Source organism: Ranitomeya variabilis, chromosome 5, assembly GCF_051348905.1.
Source record: "Ranitomeya variabilis isolate aRanVar5 chromosome 5, aRanVar5.hap1, whole genome shotgun sequence".
NCBI lineage: Eukaryota > Metazoa > Chordata > Amphibia > Anura > Dendrobatidae > Ranitomeya > Ranitomeya variabilis.
Window position 1 is genome coordinate 390,838,853 of NC_135236.1, and position 23,468 is coordinate 390,862,320.

A 23,468-nucleotide genomic window follows, 5' to 3' on the forward strand; every position below is an offset into this window, starting at 1 on the left:
GTAGTTGTTGTTCAATTTGTCCCGAGTACGCTGATAACACATATGTTGGGGTAAACCCCTTTTTGGGCGCACGGGAGAGCTCGGAAGGGAAGGAGCACTGTTTTACTTTTTCAAGGCAGAATTGACTGGAATTGAGATTGGACGCCATGTCGCGCTTGGAGAGCCCCTGATGTGCCTGGACAGTGGAAACTCCCCAATTCTACCTGAAACCCTAACCCAAACACACCCCTAACCCTAATCCCAACGGTAACCCTAACCACACCCCTAGCCCTGACACACCCATAATTCTAATCCCAACCCTAATCCAAACGTAAATGTAATCCAAACCCTAACCCTAACTTTAGCCTCAACCCTAACTTTAGCCCCAACCCTAACTTTACCTCCAACCCTAGCCCTAACCCTAACCCTACCCCTAACCCTAACCCTAAACGTGACTGAAATACATGGCACTGAAATACGTGGCACTGAAATACGTGGCACTGAAATACGTGATACGTGGCACTTAAATACGTGGCACTGAAACACGTGGCACTGAAATACGTGATACGTGGCACTGAAATACGTGGCACTGAAATACGTGGCACTTAAATAAGTGGCACTTAAATACGTGGCACTGAAATACGTGGCACTGAAATACGTGGCACTGAAATACGTGGCACTGAAATACGTGGCACTTAAATACGTGGCACTGAAATATGTGATACGTGGCACTTAAATACGTGGCACTGAAACAGGTGGCACTGAAATACGTGATACGTGGCACTGAAATACGTGGCACTGAAATACGTGGCACTGAAATACGTGGCACTTAAATAAGTGGCACTTAAATACGTGGCACTTAAATACGTGGCACTGAAATATGTGATACGTGGCACTGAAATACGTGGCACTGAAATACGTGGCACTGAAATACGTGGCACTGAAATACGTGCAACTGAAATACGTGGTACTAAAATATGTGGCACTGAAATACGTGATACGTGGCACTGAAATACGTGATACGTGGCACTGAAATACGTGGCACTGAAACACGTGGCACTGAAATACGTGATACGTGGCACTGAAATACATGGCACTGAAATACGTGGCACTGAAATACGTGGCACTATGACTGTCAGAAAATGTTCATTAAACGGTTAGGGGTGAGGTTAGGGGTAGAGTTAGGGTTTGGATCCCTTTATCACCTTGATGGTGGTGGGTGGCTTTTCAGTGTGTTTTCTGTTTTTTTTCGATAAAAATGCATGCATTTTTAACGCAAACAAACGCATGTGCTTAAAAACGCAAGAAAATACTGCAAGTTGTATTTCTGAAAATGAACGCATGCAGAAAAAAACCGCATGCGTTTGAAAACGCGACCAAACGCGTACAAAAAAAACGCATGCGTTTTCAATGTTAAATATAGGGAAAAAACGCATGCGTTTTTGTGTGCAAAAAACGCTGCAGACAAAAACGCAAGTGTGAAACCAGCGACGCTTTTTATAGCAAAAAAGTTTTTGCGTCTCCACATTTTGAGACCTATAATTTTTCCACATTTTGCTCCACAGAGTCATGTGAGGTCTTGTTTTTTGCGGGATGAGTTGACGTTTTTATTGGTAACATTTTCGGACACGTGACCGTTTTTGATCGCTTTTTATTCAGATTTTTGTGAGGCAGAATGACCAAAAACCTGCTATTCATGAATTTCTTTTGGGAGAGGCGTTTATACCATTCCGCGTTTGGTAAAATTGATAAAGCACTTTTATTCTTCGGGTCAGTACGATTACAGCGATATCTCATTTATATCATTTTTTTATGTTTTGGCGCTTTTATACGATAAAAACTATTTTATAGAAAAAATAATTATTTTGGTATCGCTTTATTCTCAGGACTATAACTTTTTTATAGTCAGCCTGTCTTCATGTTCTATTGACAGGCATGTGCACCTCTCTGTTATGAATGCACCAGCCAAACTGAAAACTCGCTCAGACAGCATACTTGCAGCAGGGCATGGCAGCACCTCCAAGGTTTAGAAGGAGAGGTCCATCCAAATGTCGAGCTTGGACAACCAATAGTTAAAGGGAACTGAAGAATATGGAAGGACACTGGTATGTTATCTTATTTAGTCATTCACTATCTTGGTCAATTTCTCCCTCCTCGCAATAGTTACACCCACAGATAGCGCTTGCTGATGTGAAAATGCATCAGTTGGTGGACATTTACCCCCCTTGAGTTGCACCTGGTGTGCATGGCCCTCCCCTCTTATCCTTGTGGGTGAAAAAAGCTGGTACCTCTGCCAGCAACGTAGTCTGAGAAGAATCTTTTAAGCAAGTATTCCACATCGGACCTCTGGCATACATGCACTGAAAATGGCACATCTGTCTCCGACATGAGAGAAGCAAATTTTTCATTGTACCATGGGTCAAGAAAGGTGCATAGCCAGTGTTTCATTAAAGCAACAATTACTAACCAATAACTATGAAAAAATGTACATAACTCCTAATATTTATGAAATCACCTAGAAAAGATGGCGTTAGTACCACAAAAATTCCTTTTATTAGATAAGTAATTAACCCCTTCACCCCCAAGGGTGGTTTGCACGTTAATGACCGGGCCAATTTTTACAATTCTGACCACTGTCCCTTTATGAGGCTATAACTCTGGAACACTTTGACGGATCTTGGCGATTCTGACATTGTTTTCTCGTGACATATTGTACTTCATGCTAGTGGTAAAATTTATTCGATATAACTTGCGTTTATTTGTGAAAAAAATGGAAATTTGGCAAAAATTTTGAAAATTTTGCAATTTTCCAACTTTGAATTTTTATGCCTTTAAATCACAGACATATGTCACGCAAAATACTTAATAAGTAACATTTCCCACATGTCTACTTTACATCAGTACAATTTTGGAACCAACATTTTTTTTTGTGACGGAGTTATAAGGGTTAAAAGTTGACCAGCAATTTCTCATTTTTACAACACCATTTTTTTTTAGGGACCACATCTCATTTGAAGTCATTTTGAGGGGTCTATATGATAGAAAATACTCAAGTGTGACACCATTCTAAAAACTGCACCCCTCAAGGTGCTCAAAACCACATTCAAGAAGTTTATTAACCCTTCAGGTGTTTCACAGGAATTTTTGGAATGTTTAAATAAAAATGAACATTTAACTTTTTTTCACACAAAATTTATTTCAGCTCCAATTTGTTTTATTTTACCAAGGGTAACAGGAGAAAATGGACCCCTAAAGTTGTTGTACAATTTGTCCTGAGTACGCTGATACCCCATATGTGGGGGTAAACCACTGTTTGGGCGTATGGCAGAGCTCGGAAGGAAAGGAGCGCCATTTGACTTTTCAATGCAAAATTGACTGGAATTGAGATGGGACGCCATGTTGCGTTTGGAGAGCCCCTGATGTGCCTAAACACTGAAACCCCCTACAAGTGACACCATTTTGGAAAGTATACCCCCTGAGGAACTTATCTTGATGTGTGGTGAGCACTTTGACCTACCAAGTGCTTCACAGAAGTTTATAATGCAGAGCCGTAAAAATAAAAAATCATATTTTTTCACAAAAATGATCTTTTTGCCCCCAATTTTTTATTTTCCCAAGGGTAAGAGAAGAAATTGGACCCCAAAAAATGTTGTGCAATTTGTCCTGAGTACGATGATACCCCATATGTGGGTGTAAACCATTGTTTGGGCGCATGGCAGAGCTTGGAAGGGAAGGAGCGCCATTTGACTTTTCAATGCAAAATTGACTGGAATTGAGATGGGACGCCATGTTGCGTTTGGAGAGCCCCTGATGTGCCTAAACATTGAAACTCCCTACAAGTGACACCATTTTGGAAAGTAGACCCCCTAAGGAACTTATCTAGATGTGTGGTGAGCACTTTGACCCACCAAGTGCTTCACAGAAGTTTATAATGCAGAGCCGTAAAAATAAAAAATCATATTTTTTCACAAAAATGATCTTTTTGCCCCCAATTTTTTATTTTCCCAAGGGTAAGAGAAGAAATTGAACCCCAAAAAATGTTGTGCAATTTGTCCTGAGTACGATGATACCCCATATGTGGGTGTAAACCATTGTTTGGGCGCATGGCAGAGCTTGGAAGGGAAGGAGCGCCATTTGACTTTTCAATGCAAAATTGACTGGAATTGAGATGGGACGCCATGTTGCGTTTGGAGAGCCCCTGGTGTGCCTAAACATTGAAACTCCCTACAAGTGACACCATTTTGGAAAGTAGACCCCCTAAGGAACTTATCTAGATGTGTTTTGAGAGCTTTGAACCCCCAAGTGTTTCACTACAGATTATAACGCATAGCCGTGAAAATAATTTTTTTTTTCTCTCAAAAATGATTTTTTAGCCCCCAGCTTTGTATTTTTACAAGGGTAACAGAATAAATTGGACCCCAAAATTTGTTTTCCAATTTGTCCTGAGTACGCTGATACCCCATATGTGGGGGGGAACCACTGTTTGGGCGCATGACAGAGCTCGGAAGGGAAGGAGCGCCATTTGGAATGCAGCCTTAAATGGATTGGTCTGCAGGCATCACGTTGCATTTGCAGAGCCCCTGATGTACCCAAACAGTACAAACCCCCCACAAGTGACCCGATATTGGAAACTAGACCTCCCAAGGAACTTATCTAGATGTGTTTTGAGAACTTTGAACCCCCAAGTGTTTCACTAATGTTTATAGCGCAAAGCCGTGAAAATAAAAATTCTTTTTTTTTTCACAAAAATTATTTTTTAGCCCCCAGTTTTGTATTTTCACAAGGGTAACAGGATAAATTAGACCCCAAAAGTTGTTGTCCAATTTGTCCTGAGTACGCTGATACCCCATATGTGGGTGGGAACCACTGTTTGGGTGCATGACAGAGCTCGGAAGGGAAGGAGCGCCATTTGGAATGCAGCCTTAAATGGATTGGTCTGCAGGCGTCACGTTGCATTTGCAGAGCCCCTGATGTACCCAAACAGTACAAACCCCCCACAAGTGACCCCATATTGGAAACTAGACCTCCCAAGGAACTTATCTAGATGTGTTGTGAGAACTTTGAACCCCCAAGTGTTTCACTACAGTTTATAACGCAGAGCCGTGAAAATAAAACATATTTTTTTTCCCACAAAAATGATTTTTAGCTCCCCAAATTTTTATTTTCCTAAGGATAACATGAGAACTTGGACCCCAGTAGTTGTTGTTCAATTTGTCCCGAGTACGCTGATAACACATATGTTGGGGTAAACCCCTTTTTGGGCGCACGGGAGAGCTCGGAAGGGAAGGAGCACTGTTTTACTTTTTCAAGGCAGAATTGACTGGAATTGAGATTGGACGCCATGTCGCGCTTGGAGAGCCCCTGATGTGCCTGGACAGTGGAAACTCCCCAATTCTACCTGAAACCCTAACCCAAACACACCCCTAACCCTAATCCCAACGGTAACCCTAACCACACCCCTAGCCCTGACACACCCATAATTCTAATCCCAACCCTAATCCAAACGTAAATGTAATCCAAACCCTAACCCTAACTTTAGCCTCAACCCTAACTTTAGCCCCAACCCTAACTTTACCTCCAACCCTAGCCCTAACCCTAACCCTACCCCTAACCCTAACCCTAAACGTGACTGAAATACATGGCACTGAAATACGTGGCACTGAAATACGTGGCACTGAAATACGTGATACGTGGCACTTAAATACGTGGCACTGAAACACGTGGCACTGAAATACGTGATACGTGGCACTGAAATACGTGGCACTGAAATACGTGGCACTTAAATAAGTGGCACTTAAATACGTGGCACTGAAATACGTGGCACTGAAATACGTGGCACTGAAATACGTGGCACTGAAATACGTGGCACTTAAATACGTGGCACTGAAATATGTGATACGTGGCACTTAAATACGTGGCACTGAAACAGGTGGCACTGAAATACGTGATACGTGGCACTGAAATACGTGGCACTGAAATACGTGGCACTGAAATACGTGGCACTTAAATAAGTGGCACTTAAATACGTGGCACTTAAATACGTGGCACTGAAATATGTGATACGTGGCACTGAAATACGTGGCACTGAAATACGTGGCACTGAAATACGTGGCACTGAAATACGTGCAACTGAAATACGTGGTACTAAAATATGTGGCACTGAAATACGTGATACGTGGCACTGAAATACGTGATACGTGGCACTGAAATACGTGGCACTGAAACACGTGGCACTGAAATACGTGATACGTGGCACTGAAATACATGGCACTGAAATACGTGGCACTGAAATACGTGGCACTATGACTGTCAGAAAATGTTCATTAAACGGTTAGGGGTGAGGTTAGGGGTAGAGTTAGGGTTTGGATCCCTTTATCACCTTGATGGTGGTGGGTGGCTTTTCAGTGTGTTTTCTGTTTTTTTTCGATAAAAATGCATGCATTTTTAACGCAAACAAACGCATGTGCTTAAAAACGCAAGAAAATACTGCAGGTTGTATTTCTGAAAATGAACGCATGCAGAAAAAAACCGCATGCGTTTGAAAGCGCGACCAAACGCGTACAAAAAAAACGCATGCGTTTTCAATGTTAAATATAGGGAAAAAACGCATGCGTTTTTGTGTGCAAAAAACGCTGCAGACAAAAACGCAAGTGTGAAACCAGCGACGCTTTTTATAGCAAAAAAGTTTTTGCGTCTCCACATTTTGAGACCTATAATTTTTCCACATTTTGCTCCACAGAGTCATGTGAGGTCTTGTTTTTTGCGGGATGAGTTGACGTTTTTATTGGTAACATTTTCGGACACGTGACCGTTTTTGATCGCTTTTTATTCAGATTTTTGTGAGGCAGAATGACCAAAAACCTGCTATTCATGAATTTCTTTTGGGAGAGGCGTTTATACCATTCCGCGTTTGGTAAAATTGATAAAGCACTTTTATTCTTCGGGTCAGTACGATTACAGCGATATCTCATTTATATCATTTTTTTATGTTTTGGCGCTTTTATACGATAAAAACTATTTTATAGAAAAAATAATTATTTTGGTATCGCTTTATTCTCAGGACTATAACTTTTTTATAGTCAGCCTGTCTTCATGTTCTATTGACAGGCATGTGCACCTCTCTGTTATGAATGCACCAGCCAAACTGAAAACTCGCTCAGACAGCATACTTGCAGCAGGGCATGGCAGCACCTCCAAGGTTTAGAAGGAGAGGTCCATCCAAATGTCGAGCTTGGACAACCAATAGTTAAAGGGAACTGAAGAATATGGAAGGACACTGGTATGTTATCTTATTTAGTCATTCACTATCTTGGTCAATTTCTCCCTCCTCGCAATAGTTACACCCACAGATAGCGCTTGCTGATGTGAAAATGCATCAGTTGGTGGACATTTACCCCCCTTGAGTTGCACCTGGTGTGCATGGCCCTCCCCTCTTATCCTTGTGGGTGAAAAAAGCTGGTACCTCTGCCAGCAACGTAGTCTGAGAAGAATCTTTTAAGCAAGTATTCCACATCGGACCTCTGGCATACATGCACTGAAAATGGCACATCTGTCTCCGACATGAGAGAAGCAAATTTTTCATTGTACCATGGGTCAAGAAAGGTGCATAGCCAGTGTTTCATTAAAGCAACAATTACTAACCAATAACTATGAAAAAATGTACATAACTCCTAATATTTATGAAATCACCTAGAAAAGATGGCGTTAGTACCACAAAAATTCCTTTTATTAGATAAGTAATTAACCCCTTCACCCCCAAGGGTGGTTTGCACGTTAATGACCGGGCCAATTTTTACAATTCTGACCACTGTCCCTTTATGAGGCTATAACTCTGGAACACTTTGACGGATCTTGGCGATTCTGACATTGTTTTCTCGTGACATATTGTACTTCATGCTAGTGGTAAAATTTATTCGATATAACTTGCGTTTATTTGTGAAAAAAATGGAAATTTGGCAAAAATTTTGAAAATTTTGCAATTTTCCAACTTTGAATTTTTATGCCTTTAAATCACAGACATATGTCACGCAAAATACTTAATAAGTAACATTTCCCACATGTCTACTTTACATCAGTACAATTTTGGAACCAACATTTTTTTTTGTGACGGAGTTATAAGGGTTAAAAGTTGACCAGCAATTTCTCATTTTTACAACACCATTTTTTTTTAGGGACCACATCTCATTTGAAGTCATTTTGAGGGGTCTATATGATAGAAAATACTCAAGTGTGACACCATTCTAAAAACTGCACCCCTCAAGGTGCTCAAAACCACATTCAAGAAGTTTATTAACCCTTCAGGTGTTTCACAGGAATTTTTGGAATGTTTAAATAAAAATGAACATTTAACTTTTTTTCACACAAAATTTATTTCAGCTCCAATTTGTTTTATTTTACCAAGGGTAACAGGAGAAAATGGACCCCTAAAGTTGTTGTACAATTTGTCCTGAGTACGCTGATACCCCATATGTGGGGGTAAACCACTGTTTGGGCGTATGGCAGAGCTCGGAAGGAAAGGAGCGCCATTTGACTTTTCAATGCAAAATTGACTGGAATTGAGATGGGACGCCATGTTGCGTTTGGAGAGCCCCTGATGTGCCTAAACACTGAAACCCCCTACAAGTGACACCATTTTGGAAAGTATACCCCCTGAGGAACTTATCTTGATGTGTGGTGAGCACTTTGACCTACCAAGTGCTTCACAGAAGTTTATAATGCAGAGCCGTAAAAATAAAAAATCATATTTTTTTCACAAAAATGATCTTTTTGCCCCCAATTTTTTATTTTCCCAAGGGTAAGAGAAGAAATTGGACCCCAAAAAATGTTGTGCAATTTGTCCTGAGTACGATGATACCACATATGTGGGTGTAAACCATTGTTTGGGCGCATGGCAGAGCTTGGAAGGGAAGGAGCGCCATTTGACTTTTCAATGCAAAATTGACTGGAATTGAGATGGGACGCCATGTTGCATTTGGAGAGCCCCTGGTGTGCCTAAACATTGAAACTCCCTACAAGTGACACCATTTTGGAAAGTAGACCCCCTAAGGAACTTATCTAGATGTGTTTTGAGAGCTTTGAACCCCCAAGTGTTTCACTACAGATTATAACGCATAGCCGTGAAAATAATTTTTTTTTTCTCTCAAAAATGATTTTTAGCCCCCAGCTTTGTATTTTTACAAGGGTAACAGAATAAATTGGACCCCAAAATTTGTTTTCCAATTTGTCCTGAGTACGCTGATACCCCATATGTGGGGGGGAACCACTGTTTGGGTGCATGACAGAGCTCGGAAGGGAAGGAGCGCCATTTGGAATGCAGCCTTAAATGGATTGGTCTGCAGGCGTCACGTTGCATTTGCAGAGCCCCTGATGTACCCAAACAGTACAAACCCCCCACAAGTGACCCCATATTGGAAACTAGACCTCCCAAGGAACTTATCTAGATGTGTTTTGAGAACTTTGAACCCCCAAGTGTTTCACTAAAGTTTATAGCGCAAAGCCGTGAAAATAAAAATTCTTTTTTGTTTTCACAAAAATTATTTTTTAGCCCCCAGTTTTGTATTTTCACAAGGGTAACAGGATAAATTAGACCACAAAAGTTGTTTTCCAATTTGTCCTGAGTACGCTGATACCCCATATGTGGGGGGGAACCACTGTTTGGGTGCATGACAGAGCTCGGAAGGGAAGGAGCGCCATTTGGAATGCAGCCTTAAATGGATTGGTCTGCAGGCGTCACGTTGCATTTGCAGAGCCCCTGATGTACCCAAACAGTACAAACCCCCCACAAGTGACCCCATATTGGAAACTAGACCTCCCAAGGAACTTATCTAGATGTGTTGTGAGAACTTTGAACCCCCAAGTGTTTCACTACAGTTTATAACGCAGAGCCGTGAAAATAAAACATCTTTTTTTCCCACAAAAATGATTTTTAGCTCCCCAAATTTTTATTTTCCTAAGGATAACAAGAGAACTTGGACCCCAGTAGTTGTTGTTCAATTTGTCCCGAGTACGCTGATAACACATATGTTGGGGTAAACCCCTTTTTGGGCGCACGGGAGAGCTCGGAAGGGAAGGAGCACTGTTTTACTTTTTCAAGGCAGAATTGACTGGAATTGAGATTGGACGCCATGTCGCGCTTGGAGAGCCCCTGATGTGCCTGGACAGTGGAAACTCCCCAATTCTACCTGAAACCCTAACCCAAACACACCCCTAACCCTAATCCCAACGGTAACCCTAACCACACCCCTAGCCCTGACACACCCATAATTCTAATCCCAACCCTAATCCAAACGTAAATGTAATCCAAACCCTAACCCTAACTTTAGCCCCAACCCTAACTTTAGCCCCAACCCTAACTTTACCTCCAACCCTAGCCCTAACCCTAACCCTACCCCTAACCCTAACCCTAAACGTGACTGAAATACATGGCACTGAAATACGTGGCACTGAAATACGTGGCACTGAAATACGTGATACGTGGCACTTAAATATGTGGCACTGAAACACGTGGCACTGAAATACGTGATACGTGGCACTGAAATACGTGGCACTGAAATACGTGGCACTTAAATAAGTGGCACTTAAATACGTGGCACTGAAATACGTGGCACTGAAATACGTGGCACTGAAATACGTGGCACTTAAATACGTGGCACTGAAATATGTGATACGTGGCACTTAAATACGTGGCACTGAAACAGGTGGCACTGAAATACGTGATACGTGGCACTGAAATACATGGCACTGAAATACGTGGCACTGAAATACGTGGCACTTAAATAAGTGGCACTTAAATACGTGGCACTTAAATACGTGGCACTGAAATATGTGATACGTGGCACTGAAATACGTGGCACTGAAATACGTGGCACTGAAATACGTGGCACTGAAATACGTGGCACTGAAATACGTGCAACTGAAATACGTGGTACTAAAATATGTGGCACTGAAATACGTGATACGTGGCACTGAAATACGTGATACGTGGCACTGAAATACGTGGCACTGAAACACGTGGCACTGAAATACGTGATACGTGGCACTGAAATACATGGCACTGAAATACGTGGCACCAAAATACGTGGCACTATGACTGTCAGAAAATGTTCATTAAACGGTTAGGGGTGAGGTTAGGGGTAGAGTTAGGGTTTGGATCCCTTTATCACCTTGATGGTGGTGGGTGGCTTTTCAGTGTGTTTTCTGGTTTTTTTCGATAAAAATGCATGCGTTTTTAACGCAAACAAACGCATGTGCTTAAAAACGCAAGAAAATACTGCAGGTTGTATTTCTGAAAATGAACGCATGCAGAAAAAAAACGCATGCGTTTGAAAACGCGACCAAACGCGTACATAAAAAACGCATGCGTTTTCAATGTTAAATATAGGGAAAAAACGCATGCGTTTTTGTGTGCAAAAAACGCTGCAGACAAAAACGCAAGTGTGAAACCAGCGACGCTTTTTATAGCAAAAAAGTTTTTGCGTCTCCACATTTTGAGACCTATAATTTTTCCACATTTTGCTCCACAGAGTCATGTGAGGTCTTGTTTTTTGCGGGATGAGTTGACGTTTTTATTGGTAACATTTTCGGACACGTGACCGTTTTTGATCGCTTTTTATTCCGATTTTTGTGAGGCAGAATGACCAAAAACCTGCTATTCATGAATTTCTTTTGGGAGAGGCGTTTATACCGTTCCGCGTTTGGTAAAATTGATAAAGCACTTTTATTCTTCGGGTCAGTACGATTACAGCGATATCTCATTTATATCATTTTTTTATGTTTTGGCGCTTTTATACGATAAAAACTATTTTATAGAAAAAATAATTATTTTGGTATCGCTTTATTCTCAGGACTATAACTTTTTTATTTTTTTGCTGATGATGCTGTATGGCGGCTTGTTTTTTGCAGGACAAGATGACGTTTTCAGCGGTACCATGGATATTTATATCAGTCTTTTTGATCGCGTGTTATTCCACTTTTTGTTCGGCAGTATGGTAATAAAGCGTTGTTTTTTGCCTCGTTTTTTTTTTTTTTCTTACGGTGTTTACTGAAGGGGTTAACTAGTGGGGCAGTTTTATAGGTTGGGTCGTTACGGACGCGGCGATACTAAATATGTGTACTTTTATTGTTTTGGTTTTTTTATTTAGATAAAGAAATGTATTTATGGGAATAATATATATATTTTTTTTATTATTTATTTAGGAATTTTTTATTTATTTTTTTTTACACATGTGGAAAAAATTTTTTTTTACTTTTTTACTTTGTCCCAGGTGGGGACATCACAGATCATTGATCTGGCAGTGTGCACAGCACTCTGCCAGATCGGCGATCTGCTGTGCAGGGCTGCAGGCTTGCCAAGTGTCTGCACTGAGCAGACACTCGGTAAGCCACCTCCTTCCCTGCAGGACTCGGATGCCGCGGCCATCTTGGATCCGGGACCTGCAGCCAGGAAGGAGGTAGGAGACCCTCGCAGCAACGCGATCACATCGCGTTGCTCCGGGGGTCTCAGGGAAGCCCACAGGGAGCCCCCTCCCTGCGCGATGCTTCCCTATACCGCTGGTACACTGCGATCATGTTTGATCGCGGTGTGCCGGGGGTTAATGTGCCGGGGGCGGTCCGTGACCGCTCCTGGCACATAGTGCCAGATGTCAGCTGCGATAGGCAGTTGACACCCGGCCGCGATCGGCCGCGCTCCCCCCGTGAGCGCGGCCGATCGCGTATGACGTACTATCCCGTCGGCGGTCATACGGGCCCACCCCACCTCGACGGGATAGTACGTCAGATGTCAGGAAGGGGTTAAAATAACCATATGAAAAATACTAATTCAGTATCAGAGGCTGCAGATGCCATACAGTTATGCTCCAAAGTTTACATACCTCGGCAGATTACAAACAAACAGGTCACAGGTGAGGATGTTACCTTTAGTAGCTGTTCAAACTCATTTGTGCCAACTTCTGTGTATGTTATCAGGCCAAATTTACCAGGGTATGTGAACTTTTGATTAGGGTCATTTGGATGTGTTGGGTTGTCATTATAATTAAGCAAGAGAAAACACAGTAGTTTGACAATAAATGGCTTCACCCAACCACTAACCATGAGTGGAGAAAAAGTTTTGGTGTCATCATTAGTGTTGAGCGATACCATCCGATATCCAGAAGTATCGGTATCAGATTGGATCGGCCGATATCCAAAAAATATCGGCCAATCCAATCTGATACCGATACCCGATACCAATGCAAGTCAATGGGACACAAATATTGGAATGTAAATAAGCCCTTTCTCTCCTTCTACATCCTGTTCCGGAGGAGGGAAGAGTGTGGATGGTGCGTGGGCAGACAATGTGCGTGTCTGTGTGTGCGGGTGGGGTCTGTGCAGGCCTGCCGGGGATCTGCACGTGCCTCTCGGGGCTCTGTACGGGCTGCCGGGGCTCTGTTCGGGCTTCCGGGGCTATGTGCGGGCTGCCAGGAGCTCTGTGCGAGCTGCCGGGGCTCTGTGCGGGCTGCTGGGGGCTCAGTGCGGGCTGCTGGGACTCTGTGCGGGCTGCCGGGGCTCTGTGCGGGCTGCCAGGGGCTCTGTGCAGGCTGCCGGGGCTCTGTGCAGGATGCTGGGGCTGTGTGCGGGCTGCCGAGGGCTATGTGCGGACTGCCGGGGCTCTGTGCAAGCTGCTGGGCTCTGTGTGGGCTGCTGGGGGCTCTGTGCAGACTTCCAGGGGCTCTGTGCGGGCTGCCAGGGCTCTGTGCGGGCTGCCGGGGCTCTGTGCGGGCTGCCGGGACTCTGTGCGTGTGTGCAGGCATCGTCTGATGGGACTACAAGTCCCATCGGACGATGCCTGCTACAGGAAAGTGATTGACACATTAGCCAATGATGGGACAGTAGTAGTCCCATCATCCAGCTAATGTGTTGAATGTAAAAAAACAAAAAACCTGCATACTACATACATACAACATACATACAACATATTACATACATACTACATACATACTACATACTACTACATACATACTATACATACCACATACTACATACTACATACATACTGCATACATACTACATACATACTACATACTACATACATACTACATACATAAATACTATACATACATAAAACATACATACTATATACATACTACACACATACTACACACATAATATACATACTGCATACATACTACATACTACATACATACTACATACTACATGCATTCTACATACATACTACATACATACTATACATACATACTACATACATACTACATGCAAACGACATACTACATACATACTACATACATAACATACATACTACATACATACTACATACAAAACATTCATACATTACATACAATACATACATACAGACATACAGTACATTAAACATAGATTACATACTCACCATTACTTGTCACTTTGTTCCCCGAAGCCAGTGTCTTCTGTAAAAAAGATTAAAATAACAAACAACCTAACAAAATACTCCCTGTCTGCAGAAATCCACGAGTGTCCCACGACGATCTCCCGTGGAGAACGGCAGCATCAGCTGATGTGACCGCTCTCCAGGGGCTCCAGGAACACAATGACGGGAGGAAGGTATCCTTCCGCACTGTATTCCTCCACCGCTGTAAAAAAATGGTCCCCAGTCTCACTTTATGCCATTGCTGTGTGAGAAATTTTCCCACGCAGCAATTGCCATAAAGTGAGACTTTGAACTATAGTAACCTCAGTGATGCACTGCAGGAGCCATTGTCTCCTGTCAGTGTGTCACTGAGGGTCCTATAGAGCAGTGTCATCACCCGATGTCACTGTTCTATAGGGGAGATCATCGTGGGACACTCGTTATTAATTGGACTACGGCGGACAGGTAGTATACGGTTTATTATTTTACATTTTTTGCAGGCGCTGATGTATGGTAAGTATGGTTAAATTAAGAATATTAAAATACTTTTTTCCTAATGTATGTGCTTTATTAACCCTTTATTACTATTGGATTAATAATGGATAGGCGTCTTATTGACGCCTCTCCGTTATTAACCCAGCTTAATGTCACCTTACGATAGCAAGGTGACATTAACCCCTTATTACCCCATATCCCACCGCTACACGGGAGTGGGATGAGAGGGGCTAAGTGCCATAATTTGCGCATCTTACAGATGCGCCATCTCCGGGGTGGCTGCGGACTGGTATTTGTAGCCAGGGGGCAATATCCATGGCCCCTCTCTAGGCTATGAATATCAGCCCGCAGCTGCCTGTGTAGCCTTTCTGGCTATAAAATATAGGGGGACCCCACGTCATTTTTTTGGGGGGTCTCCCTATTTTAATAGCCAGTAAAGGCTACACAGACAGCTGTGGGCTGATATTCATAGCAGGCTACAAATATTGGCCCCCGGCCATCGGCTTTCCCCCTCTGGCGCAGAAAATTTTGCGGGAGCCCACGCCATTTTTTTCTGTTTTTTTTTTAATTCAATGCTCATTAAGGCCTCTTTCACCCTTGCATCGGTAGGGGTCCTTCGCTATGCATCGAGCTGACATACCAACACAGTTTTTCAATGCATCCACTGCCCATTCTGAAGTCTGGGGAGGAGGGGGCGGCGTTCCGGCTGTGCATGCATGGTAGAAAATGGCGGACGTGACGGACAAAAAAAGTTCACTTGAACGTTTTTTTCATGCCAACGGTCCACCAAAACACGACGGATCCGTTGATGATGTGTGGCCATCCGTCGCTTTCCGCCGGCAATACAAGTCTATGGATAAAAAATGCATCCTTCAAACACATTTGCAGGATCCGTTTTTTCCGCCGGATCAGTTTTTTTCCGACGGATCCTTTTTTTATTCCGCCGGATCCGTTTTTTTCCGCCTGATGTTTTTTCTGACGGATCCTTTTGTTTCTGCCCGATGCATTTTTTTCTCATAGAGTTGTATTAGCGCCAGCTTGTGTCTGATGACCACACGTTTCATCCGTTTTTTGCCGGATCCGTCAAAAAAGCTGTTTCCGCCGGACAGAAAACACATACAGAGGAACGGTTTTTCTGTCCGGCGAAAAAACGCACAGCGACGGATACAGCAAAAAACGTATCAAACTGAGGTGTGAAATGATGAATCCGGCCTTCGAATCTGTTTTTTCATCCATGTTTCCATTCAAATCATGCACATTTTCCATTAATTTATTTCTTTATTTCCAAAAACTGCATCAAAACCGCGCAAAAAACGCACCAAAAACTGCATCAAAAACTGCACCAAAAAACTGCACCACAAACTGCACCAAAACTGCACCAAAAACTGCATCAAAACTGCATCAAAAACTGCACCAAAAACCTGCATCAAAAACTGCACCAAAGGCTGCACCAAAAATGGCATCAAAACTGCACCAAAAACTGCATCAAAACCACATCAAAAACCACATCAAATAACGCACCAAAATCCTGCTTCAAAATTGCACCAAAAACTGCTCCAAAAACTGCATCAAAAACTGCATCAAAAACTGCACAAAAACCTGGATCAAAAACAGCTTCAAAAACAGCATCAAAAACCGTGCCAAAAACTGCATCTAAAACCGCACCAAAAACTGCATCAAAATCTGTATAAAAATCTGCTCCAAAAACTGCATCAAAAACAGCATCAAAACTGCACCAGTTTTTGATGCAGGTTTTGAAGCAGTTTTGGTGCCGTTTTGATGCGATTTTGATGCAGTTTTTGGTGTGGTTTGTGATGCTGTTTTGATGCAGTTTTTGGTGCAGGTTTTTGGTGTGGTTTTTTATGCAGTTTTTGGTGCTATTTTTGATGTAGGTTTTTGGTGCGGTTTTTGGTGATTTTTTGATGCAGGTTTTTGGTGCAGTTTTGATGCAGGTTTTGATGTGGTTTTTAGAAATAAATAAATAAACGGAAAATGAGCATGATTTGAATGGAAACATGCATGAAAAATTGGATTCAGAGGCTGGATTCATCATTTTACTTCTCAGCTTCATAGATTTTTTGCCCGAACCGTCGCTGTGCGTTTTTTCGCCGGACAGAAAAACCGTTCCTCTGTATGTGTTTTCTGTCTGGCGGAAACAGATTTTTTGATGGATCTGGCAAAAAATGGATGAAACGTGTGGCAATCAGGCGCAAAACGGCGCTAATACAACTCTATGAGAAAAAAACGGATCCGGCGGAAAAAAAACGGATCCGGCGGAAAAAAAGGATCCGGCGAAATAAAAAAAGGATCCGGCGGAAAAAAACAGATCAGTCAGAAAAAAACGTATCCTGCAAATGTGCTCACAGGATGTGTTTTTTATCCATAGACTTGTATTAGCGACGGATGGCGACAGATGGCCACAAGTCGTGTCCATCCTGCAACGGATCCGTCGTGTTTTGGCGGACCGTCGGCAAGAAAAAACGTTCAAGTGAACATTTTTTTGTCCGTCTCGTCCACCATTTTCTACCGCATACGAGTGGCCAAAACTCCGCCCCCTTCCCCCGGACTTCAGAATGGGCAGTGGATGCGTTGAAAAACTGCATCCGCTGCCCACGTCATGCACAAATTTCACAACATGCGTCGGTACGTCGTCTTGATGCTTAGCGACGGACCTGTACCGATGGAAGTGTGAAAGAGGCCTTAATGAGCGTTAAATTTAAAAAAAAACGGAAAAAAAACGGCATGGGCTCCCATGCAATTTTCTGTGCCAGAGTGTTAAAGCTGGGGGACAATATTTGTAGCCTGCTATGAATATCAGCCCGCAGCTGTCTGCGTAGCTTTTACTGGCTATTAAAATAGGGGGACCCCCAAAAAAATGACATGGGGTCCCCCTATATTTTATAGCCAGAAAGGCTACGCAGACAGCTGCGGGCTGATATTCATAGCCTAGAGAGGGGCCATGGATATTGGGCCCCCCGGCTACAAATACCTGTCCGCAGCTGCCCTGGAAATGGCGCATCTGTAAGATGCGCCAATTCTGGCACTTAGCCCCTCTCTTCCCACTCTCGTGTAGCGGTGGGATATGGGGTAATAAGGGGTTAATGTCACCTTTCTATCGTAAGGTGACATTAAGCCGGGTTAATAACGGAGAGGCGTCAATAAGATGCCTATCCATTATTAATCCAATAGTAATAAAGGGTTAATAAAACACGCACACATTAGGAAAAAAGTATTTTAATATTCTTCATTTAACCATACTTACCATACTTCAGCGCCTGCAAAAACTTAAAATAATAAACCGTATACTACCTGTCCACCGTAGTCCAATTAATAACGAGTGTCCCACGCTGATCTCCCCTATAGAACAGTGACATCGGGTGATGTCACTGCTCTATAGGACCCTCAGTGACACACTGACAGGAGACAATGGCTCCTGCAGTGCATCACTGAGGTTACTGTAGTTCAAAGTCTCACTTTATGGCAATTGCTGCGTGGAAAAATTTCTCACACAGCAATGGCATAAAGTGAGACTGGGGACTATTTTTTTACAGCGGCGGAGGAATACAGTGAGGAAGAATACCTTCCTCCCATCATTGTATTCCTGGAGCCCCTAGAGAGCGGTCACATCAGCTGATGCTGCCGTTCTCCACGGGAGATCGTCGTGGGACACTCGTGGATTTCTGCGGACAGGGAGTATTTTGGTTGTTTGTTATTTTAATCTTTTTTACAGAAGACACTGGCTTCGGGGAACAAAGTGACTAGTAATTGTGAGCATGTAATCTATGTTTAATGTACTGTATGTCTGTATGTATGTATTGTATGTAATGTATGAAGCATGTACAGTAAGTAGTATGTATGTAGTATGTATGTAATGTATGTAGTATGTATGTAGTATGTATGTAATATATGTAGTATGTATGTATGTATGTAGTATGTGTTAGGGGTCGAGTTCCCGCCTCTGCACAGGGGGAATTGTTGTGAATTCTGCTCTTGGGTTCCCTCCGGTGGTTGTTGGCGGTAATACAGTTGTCCCTGGGTTGCAATCCTGAGCAGGTGTCCCTTCTGATTGCAGCTCTCTCTGGGTATTTAGGTTTGCAGGATTCATTAGCCCTTGCCAGTTGTCCATTGTTCTTGGAGGTTTTGCATCTCTGTCTGGTTCCTCCTGCCCTGCTGCCAAATCAGCAGAGATAAGTGTCTGGGTTTTGTTTCTGCAGCACACATGCTGTGTGCTTTACTATTCAGTACTATTCATTGTTTTTTCTTGTCCAGCTTAGACTGTGTTTGGATTTTTTCAGTCATGTTGGATTCTCAGGAGATGCAGATATACATTCCATGTCTTTAGTTAGATGTGAAATTTTTGTATTAGCTGCTGTGGATATTTTTAGGGTTTTAATACTGACCGCTTAGTATTCTATCCTATCCTTTTCTATTTAGCTAGAGTGGCCTCTTTTGCTAAATTCTGTTTTCTGCCTTTGTGTGTCTTTCTTCTAATACTCACAGTCAATATTTGTGGGGGGGCTACCTATCCTTTGGGGTTCTGCTCTGAGGCAAGATAGAATTCCCATTTCCATCTATAGGGGTATTTAGTTCTCCGGCTGTGTCGAGGTGTCTAGGATGTGTTAGGTACACCCCACGGCTACTTCTAGTTGCGGTGTCAGTTTAGGGTTTTCGGTCAGTACAGGTTCCACCTACTCCAGAGAAAGTCTCATGCGGCTCCAAGGTCACCGGACCATAACAGTACAACTGGCCAATAATGAGTTAAATGCATCTCAGAAGAAGGGAAGAAAGGTGTTGAGCCATTTTTTTTTCTGTAGCCTATTTTGTCTTTCCTTCCCTCTTTTTCTCTGGGTGGCTGAGGAGTCTTGTGCTAGCATGGATGTTCAGGGATTAGCTTCTCATGTAGACCAGCTTGCTGCTAGGGAACAGGATATTTCTGATTATATTGTTCAGACTCCAGTTTTAGAGCCTAAGATTCCTACTCCTGATTTGTTTTTTGGGGACAGGTCCAAATTTTTGAGTTTTAAAAACAACTGTAAACTGTTTTTTGCTCTGAGACCTCGATCATCTGGTGATTCCATTCAGCAGGTTAAAATTGTCATCTCCCTGCTGCGTGGCGATCCTCAGGATTGGCCATTTTCCCTGGAATCTGGGAATCCGGCCTTGCTTAATGTAGACGCCTTTTTTCAGGCTTTAGGATTATTATATGATGAACCAAATTCTGTGGATCAAGCGGAGAAGACCTTGTTGGCCCTGTCTCAGGGTCAAGAAGTGGCAGAATTGTATTGTCAGAAATTTAGAAAATGGTCTGTGTTGACTAAATGGAATGATGATGCTTTGGCGGCAATTTTCAGAATGGGTCTTTCTGAATCCATTAAAGATGTTATGGTGGGGTTTCCCATGCCTTTCGGTCTGAGTGATTCTATGTCTCTGGCCATGCAGATTGATCGGCGCTTGCGGGAGCGCAGAACTGTGTGCGCTGTGGCGTTGTCCTCAGAGCAGATGCCTGAGCCAATGCAGTGTGATAGGATTCTGTCTAGAACGGAACAACAAGGATTCAGACGTCAGAATAGGTTGTGTTTTTATTGTGGCGATGCTTCTCATGTCATTTCAGTCTGCCCTAAGCGTACAAAGAGGATCGCAAGTTCATTTACCATCAGTACTGTACAACCTAAATTTTTCTTATCTGTGTCCTTGATTTGCTCATTGTCATCATTTTCTGTCATGGCGTTTGTGGATTCAGGCGCCGCCCTGAACTTAATGGACTTTGAGTTTGCCAGGCGTTGTGGTTTCCCCTTGCAGTCTTTGCAGAACCCTATTCCTTTAAGGGGCATTGATGCTACACCTTTGGCTAAAAATAAGCCCCAGTTTTGGACACAGGTGACCATGTGTATGGCGCCAGCCCATCAGGAAGATTGTCGTTTTCTGGTGTTGCATAATTTGCATGATGCTATCGTGCTGGGTTTTCCATGGTTGCAGGTACATAATCCTGTGTTGGATTGGAAGTCTATGTCTGTGACTAGCTGGGGTTGTCAGGGGGTTCATAATGACGTTCCTTTGATGTCAATCTCCTCTTCTTCCTCTTCTGACGTTCCAGAGTTTTTGTCTGATTTTCAGGATGTATTCGATGAGCCCAAGTCAAGTTTCCTTCCACCGCATAGGGACTGTGATTGTGCGATTGACTTGATTCCAGGCTGTAAGTTTCCTAAGGGCCGACTTTTCAACCTGTCTGTGCCTGAACATACCGCCATGCGGAATTATGTTAAAGAGTCTTTGGAGAAAGGGCATATTCGGCCATCTTCTTCACCGTTGGGAGCGGGATTTTTTTTTGTTGCTAAGAAGGATGGCTCCTTGAGACCCTGTATTGATTATCGCCTCTTGAATAAGATCACGGTCAAGTTTCAATACCCTTTACCTCTGCTTTCCAATTTGTTTGCTAGGATTAAGGGGGCTAGTTGGTTTACGAAGATTGACCTTCGGGGGGCATATAATCTTATTTGTATTAAGCAGGGTGATGAATGGAAAACTGCGTTTAATACACCCGAAGACCATTTTGAATACCTTGTGATGCCATTCGGGCTCTCTAATGCTCCATCTGTTTTTCAGTCCTTCATGCACGATATCTTCCGGACTTATCTTGATAAATTCATGATTGTATATTTGGATGACATTTTAATTTTTTCCCATGATTGGGAGTCTCATGTGGAACAGGTCAGGATAGTATTTCAGATCCTTCGTGATAATGCTTTGTTTGTGAAGGGGTCTAAGTGTCTCTTTGGAGTGCAGAAGGTTTCTTTTTTGGGCTTCATTTTTTCTCCCTCATCTATGGAGATGGATCCGGTTAAGGTTCAGGCCATTCATGATTGGATTCAACCCACATCCGTGAAGAGCCTTCAGAAATTTTGGGCTTTGCTAATATTTATCGCCGTTTCATTGCTAACTTCTCCAGTGTGGTTAAACCCTTGACCGATTTGACGAAGAAAGGCGCTGATGTGACGAATTGGCCCTCTGCGGCTGTCTCTGCCTTTCAGGAGCTTAAACGCTGATTTACTTCTGCCCCGGTGTTGCGTCAATCGGATGTTTCTCTTCCGTTTCAGGTTGAGGTTGACGCTTCTGAGATTGGGGCAGGGGCCGTTTTGTCTCAGAGGGATCCTGTTGGTTCCTTGATGAAACCATGTGCCTTCTTTTCCCGTAAGTTTTTGCCTACTGAACACAATTATGATGTCGGCAATCGGGAATTGTTGGCTATGAAGTGGACGTTTGAGGAGTGGCGACATTGGCTTGAGGGAGCTAAGCACCGTATTGTGGTCTTGACCGATCATAAAAATCTGATTTACCTCGAGTCTGCCAGACGGCTGAATCCTAGACAGGCTCGATGATCCTTGTTTTTTTCCCATTTTGATTTCGTGGTCTCGTATCTTCCGGGTTCTAAGAATATTAAGGCTGATGCCCTCTCTAGGAGTTTTTTGCCTGATTCTCCTGAGGTCCTTGAACCGGTCGGCATTCTGAAAGAAGGGGTGGTCCTTTCTGCCATTTCCCCTGATTTACGACGGGTTCTTCAGAAATTTAAGGCTGACAATCCTGACCGCTGTCCAGTGGGGAAACTGTTTGTTCCTGATAGATGGACTAGTAGAGTGATTTCTGAGGTTCATTGTTCTGTGTTGGCTGGCCATCCTGGTATTTTTGGTACCAGAGATTTGGTTGGTAGGTCCTTTTGATGTCCTTCTTTGTCACGTGATGTGCGTTCTTTTGTGCAGTCCTGTGGGACTTGCACGCGGGCCAAGCCCTGTTGTTCCCACGCTAGTGGGTTGCTTTTGCCTTTGCCGGTCCCTAAGAGGCCCTGGACGCATATTTCTATGGATTTTATTTCTGATCTTCCGGTTTCCCAGAGGATGTCGGTTATCTGGGTTGTTTGTGACCGGTTCTCTAAGATGGTTCATTTGGTGCCTTTGCCTAAATTGCCTTCCTCTTCTGATTTAGTTCTGTTGTTTTTTCAGCATGTGGTTCGTTTGCATGGTATTCCGGAGAATATTGTGTCCGACAGAGGTTCTCAGTTTGTTTCTAGGTTTTGGCGGGCCTTCTGTGCTAGGCTGGACATTGATTTGTCTTTTTCTTCTGCATTTCATCCTCAGACAAATGGCCATACCGAGCGAACTAATCAGACTTTGGAAACTTATTTGAGATGCTTTGTGTCTGCTGATCAGGATGATTGGGTGGCTTTCTTGCCATTGGCCAAGTTTGCCCTTAATAATCGGGCTAGTTCTGCTACCTTGGTTTCGCCCTTCTTTTGTAATTTTGTTTTTCATCCTCGTTTTTCTTCGGGGCAGGTTGAGCCTTCTGACTGTCCTGGTGTGGATTCTGTGGTTCAGTGGTTGCAGCAGATTTGGGCTCATGTGGTGGACAATTTGGTGTTGTCTCAGGAGGAGGCTCAACGTTTTGCTACCCGTCGTCGGTGTGTTGGTTCCCGGCTTCGGGTTGGGGATCTGGTCTGGTTGTCTTCCCGTCATGTTCCTATGAAGGTTTCTTCCCCTAAGTTTAAGCCTCGGTTTATTGGTCCTTATAGGATTTCTGAGATTATTAATCCGGTGTCTTTTCGATTGGCCCTTCCGGCCTCTTT